Consider the following 5,816-nt stretch of genomic DNA (forward strand, 5'->3'; position numbering starts at 1 on the left):
ATTATTATTATTATTATTATTATTATTATTTTGATTGTTTTGAGACAGGTTCAGGCTGGTCTTTATCTCATCGTATTCCTGGCTGACCTCAAACTTATGGTGAATCTCCTGCCTCTGCCTCCCAAGGGCTGGGGTTACTGTACAGGTGTGCACTGTCACACCTGGCTTTATTCTATTTCAAATTAAGCTGGTACTCTTACCCAGATGGCAACCTTCTTTTTCATGGTAGGAAGGTCAGTCACCCAGCTGAGAGAGCTGGGGGAGGTGATGATGTTTAATTGCTATAGTAAATTTGGGTTCCAACACAGATTTTGTAGCAGCCAAAGTCTTGAATAAAGCTAAAGACCAAGTCAAGCATTTCAGCCAGGCAGGGACTTATAGGCCCAGTGCTTCTGATTTTAACCTTTCTACATACACCCCTGCCTTCATAGGCATGTGGCTTCTCCATTTTCTGTGCTTTCCTTCTCTCTACCTCACCTTTACAAGCAACTGGCAAATTAGAACAAAAGGACTTCACATTCACCTGTTTTTGAAATTCTGAAGTTCCTTTGGCATCTTGCCTGTTACTATCTCTATTTATTTCTTGGCCTTGTGTGTTTTTTAAAAAAATCTTTTTATTTTTGAATTCTTTCAGTGGGGTTTCTTGAGGAAACTGAATTTTTTTTTCAGGGGACAGGGGTGCTAAACATTTGCTAAAGACCAGAAAATATGCAAATCATGTGTCAGTGCTTGGTGAAGTTTTACAAAGTGAACACTACTAAGCAACCTCACACAGACCAAGAAGAAAAGCATGGAGCCCTAGATGTCACTGCCTACTCCCAGAGAAAGCTACTTCTGCCTTCTGTAAAGTTTTTTTTTTTTTTTTTTAAACAGGAGTCTGATAGTATCTTACACTTTCTAGGCCATGAGGTCTCTGCTGTGACTGCTCAACTATGTATGCTCTAATGGGACAAAAGCAGCCACAGATGATAGGAAATGAATGTGTTGTGTTAATAAAATTTATTTACAAAAAAAGGCAGGTTAGGATAGTGCCCACAGACCTACCACCAGCCCTTTTCTGCAACCAGTACTCTCCTGCAGCCAACTATGTGTGACAGAGACTAATTCTGGGTGGGTGTGGGGTAGGGCTAGGGGCTCCGTTCTTTCATCCAAATTCCATTCATAGAGTGGACATTGTGCCTCAGCACTGAACACTGAAAATCCTGGGTCTTTCTCACTACTGCCCTAACTTATGCACAGAGGCGATGTCCTCTAGGGGAGGCAAGCCAAGGTGACTAGAGGCTGTTACCCCTACCCCACACTCTGCCCATACAACAGGTCATTTCTCTGAGAGAGATGACATTATCTCTGCCCTCAGCTTTGTATTGTGCCCCAAAGGTTTTGTTCAAGGGGAGAAATGGGTCGCAGAGCTCCAAAGGTCTCCAAAAGAAGCTGACTTTATTAGCAACAGAGTGTAATTGGGGGCCTGCCCTTAGCTAAGTTGTTTAAGTGCCCGCTTAAACAAAGCAGTCAGGCTCAGGATGCTGTGGTTCGATCCTAAATCAGACCTGCCCTGAAGTCATCCTGAGTGTGTGTGTGTGTGTGTGTGTGTGTGTGTGTGTGAAATCCTTCAGCAACAGAGTGAAGAGTTCAGACCTAAAGACATTTAAACACAATGACACTTTGGATTTTTTTTTTTTTCCTCCGAATGCCTTCAGGGCAGGTTTGGCTGGCTTGAGTTGTGGGGATCCAACCACAGCAACCTGAGCCTGACTGCTTTGTTGAAGCAGCCACTTAAAGAACTGAGCTACGGGGCAGGCCCCCCCACAATGACACTTTGGATGACATCCAGTGAAAAGGAGACTAGGAAGTCTGTGAGAACAACATGATAAACATAGCTAGCTAAATAATAGAAGAGAATCAGAGAAGGAAGCAGGATGATCTCTCCTGGAGTTTGAAGAAAACAGAAAGATTGGCCTTAAAATCCAACTCGGTTGAACTGTGAAGTAACTGCAAGTGATTGCTCTGGCAGTTAATGGAAGCTGACATCTAGCTGTGATATCCAGAGGTACACAGCTCAATAAAGAGACATGGGAAACAAGCGGAGAGAGCTTTGGTGAAAGGACTGTCACCCCAGGACCAGAGGTTGCACCCATGGACGAGTAATATCAGTCACTAAATATGGATGTGCAAACAAACACCTGTACAGCATTGTATATTTTGTGGCTTAACATGCCTGCTTTTCAAAACAAATTATGCAACATGAGAAGAAAGAGAAAGGTATGGCCCATACACAGGAAAAATAAAACAGGTAGTTGGAACTGCCTATGAGAAGACTCAATGTCAAATTTAATACAAGAGATCTTAAAGCAGCTATTATAAATATGCTCAAAGAATTAGACCCCACAATTAAGTAAAGGAAGATATGATGACAATGTTGCATAAAACAGAATATCAATGAAGTGATAGAAATTATGGAAAGAACCAAATGTAAAATCTGGAGATGAGTAGACTAAAGTATTCACTTGAGGGGCTTAGTGGTAGATTTGAATTGGCAGAAGGAATCGGTGAAATTGATTGTGCATAGTGCTTATACAATCCTAAGAATAAAGTCATGTGGGATATGTTTTAAGTGCACCAACATCGTGTAATGGCAGTTTCAGGAAAAGAGAGAGAAAACTATTCAATGAAACAATGGTAAAGTTTGATGAAAATCAATATATACATCCAAGATGCTCACGTGGGATAATCACAGGACAATAACCAGAAAAATCACAATGAAAAAAAATCACAATTTTCATTTAGTTGAGAGACAAAATGAAAATCTTGAAGGCAGCAATAGAAAAATGACCTATCATGTAAAGGAATTCAGTGACTTCTCATCAGAAATAATGGAGCTAGAGACAGTAGGATAAGACTGTCAAAGTACTAGAAAAAAAGTTTAAGACTATATTAAGACTCATGTAGTGGGCATGGTAGTACATACCTGTAATTCCAGCAGTCTACAAAACTGAGGCAGGAGGGTTGCAAGTTCAAGTCCAACCCGGGCAACTCAGTAACTTAATGAGAACCTCTCAAAACAAAAACATGGGTTGAGGATGTAGATCAGTGTGAAGGCTCTGTGTTAAATTTCCTCAATACCTATAATACTGAGTGAAATTAGACACACAAGCTTAAATGTATATGTTTCACTTGAGTAAGGCCAAGTGCAAACAACACAAAGAAGGATGGATAGAAGGAAACAAGGGGATAGATCTCTTGCAAATGGGAAAGAGTCCAGGAGATGGGGGAGGGGATGTAAGAGGAATTAAAATATGCCACATACAGGAACCTAAAAACCTCAAGGGATGTAAACATGTCCTAATTAGAATAAAAATAGGGAAAGGGATTTAGATGCAGAGGGATGGAAGGAGGTGGAAAAGAAAGAGGATTGAAGAAGCTGCATTATATATGTGTACCTACTCCCTAAGATAAAGGTGAACTGATGCCTGTAAACATACTAATAAAAGTTTTCCTCAGAACCAAAAAAAGAAAAAAATTAAAAAGTGTATGTAGGCCTGGTGATATGGCTCAATAGTAGAAGGAAAGGCTTGCCAGCCTCTCTGAGGCCTGGATTAAATTTCCAGCACTGAAAAAAAAAAAAAAAAAAACACTTGTGTCAGTGTACTCCAGAGGTAGAGCACTTGCTTAGCATGCAGAAGGCCTTAGGGTTGATCTCCAGTATTGCAGAAACAAACAAAAATAATTTTGTATCCAGTAAGGCCATTTTTCAAAAGTGAAGCATAAGTTAATTATATAATTTATAAAAGATAATTTAAATGTGTATTCTTAATTTTTAAAGCTATGTATAAGACAATAAGCTCATAATTATTTTGTGGGTTCTTTACTGTTTAGAAATGTAGTATGTTGGAAACAGTAGCAAAAGGCAAGTTGGAGGAACAAAGCTATATTAGAATAAGAAAATGATACTAGTTAGTAACTCATATCCATAGGCACAAATGAAGAGAAACTGAAATGATAAATAAGGGAGTTTGGTATAACAAACTTTACAACACATAGTTGTTCTTTTTTCCTTTCAGAAGTACAATATATATAGCAATTATATAAAGTAATAAAATCATTAATTTAAAAAGATATACAATCATGTAAAACAGTAACAGCCACGTATAGTTAGTTTCTAAAACATGGATGCAATAAATACAATAATAATGGTATAAAGGGGAAAGAGAGAATAAGGAACTATACAGGTAGCATTTCTAAATCTTATTGGAAATAGAAGTCTGAAGTAGATTTTGATAAGATATAGATGAACTTCCAAAATTGTTACAGAGATTTAATGCAATCCCAATCAAAATACCAGGGAGCCTGCCCCTTAGCTCAGTTCTTTAAGTGGCTGCTTCAACAAAGCAGTCAGGCTCAGGTTGCTGTGGTTTGATCCCCACAACTCAAGCCAGCCAAACCTGCCCTGAAGGCATTCGGAGCAAAAAAAACCCCACAAAACAACCTTCTGCCAATCAAAATACCAATAGTATACCTCAAGAACTATAGGAAATAATCCTAAAATTCATTTGGAAACAGAAGAGACCTAGAATAACAAAGGCAATCCTTGGCAACAGAGGCAAGCCAAAAGGCATCACAATCCCTGACATGAAATTATATTACAAAGATACTGTGATAAAAACAGCATGGTACTGGCAAAAAACAGACCCAAGGATCAATGGGACAGATTAGAAGGATCAATGGGAAGATTGGAAAACAACTGCAGACATACTCAGTTGTCTTTTTTTTTTTTTTTTTCAGAACCAGGGATTGAACTCAGGCCCTTGTGCTTGCCAGGCAAGCACTTACTCTACTGAGCCATCTCCCCAGCCCCCATACTCAATTGTCTTATCCTTGACAAAACCTAACACCTTCAGTGGCAAAAAGATAGCCTCTTTAATAAATGTTATTGGAGAAACCAGCTTCCTTCATGCTGATGGTTAAACCTAGACTTATATCTCTCACTGTGCAGTAAACTAAAATCAAAATGAAGATCTAAATATTGAAACATAAATACTTAATCTGCTGGAAGATAAAATAGGTAAAACTCTTGAAGACATATGTTATGGCTTGTGTCTTGATGCCCACCCTTAAAGCCTCATGCAGTTATAGGTGAGGCTTTTTCAAAGGTGGCTGGATCTAGATTGTGTTATGCTGGGACGAAGGGTGTGTGATTAACAAGTTAGTCCACTGATTGGTTTGGCAGCCACCCTAAACTGGTAACCTAGACAGAATATCAAAGGGACAGAAGTTGCTACTGTCAATTGCTTGCTTCTGTTGTCTTCTGCCTGCCATGAACTGTTTGTCCTCTGCGATGCCCCTCTGCCACACCACCCTGCTTTGGACCCAACTTATTATGGACTGAAACCTCTACAAACTGTGGGCTAAATAAACCTTTCCTCTTTTAACTTTGGGTGTTGGATGTTTTGTCTCAGCAATAAGAAAAACAACTAAGACAAGATAGGTACAAGCAAAGACTTTATGAATGAAGTTCTAGCTTGGATAGCTCAGTCAGTAGAGCATCAGACTTTTAATCTGAGGGTCCAGGGTTCATGTCCCTGTTTGGGTGCTATGATTTAGAAAAAAAAAAAAAAAGCTCTAATCACACAGGAAATATCACAAAGAATCAATAAGTAGATCTCATCATACTAAAAAGCATTTGCACATCAAAAGAAACAACTGGGCTGGCGAGATAGTTCAGCAGACTAAAGCACCTGCCTAGGCAAGCACAGGGACTGTGGCTTGATTCTCAGCTTGCTGCACCAGCCCTTGAGCCAGCCGAGAGAGAGAGAGAGAGA

The 5,816-nt window shown here is 39.4% G+C and overlaps 1 non-coding gene across 1 annotated transcript; it reads left to right on the forward strand.

Annotated features, from left to right (window-relative positions):
• Window positions 1-5,514: 5,514 nt before the first annotated feature.
• Trnak-uuu lies at window positions 5,515-5,587 on the forward strand. The gene has a single exon. It is a non-coding gene; the product is annotated as a tRNA-Lys (tRNA).
• The last annotated feature ends 229 nt before the right edge of the window (window positions 5,588-5,816 follow it).

The sequence above is a fragment of the Octodon degus genome, unplaced genomic scaffold, assembly GCF_000260255.1.
Source record: "Octodon degus isolate 3935 unplaced genomic scaffold, OctDeg1.0 scaffold00254, whole genome shotgun sequence".
In the NCBI taxonomy this organism is placed as follows: Eukaryota; Metazoa; Chordata; class Mammalia; order Rodentia; family Octodontidae; genus Octodon; species Octodon degus.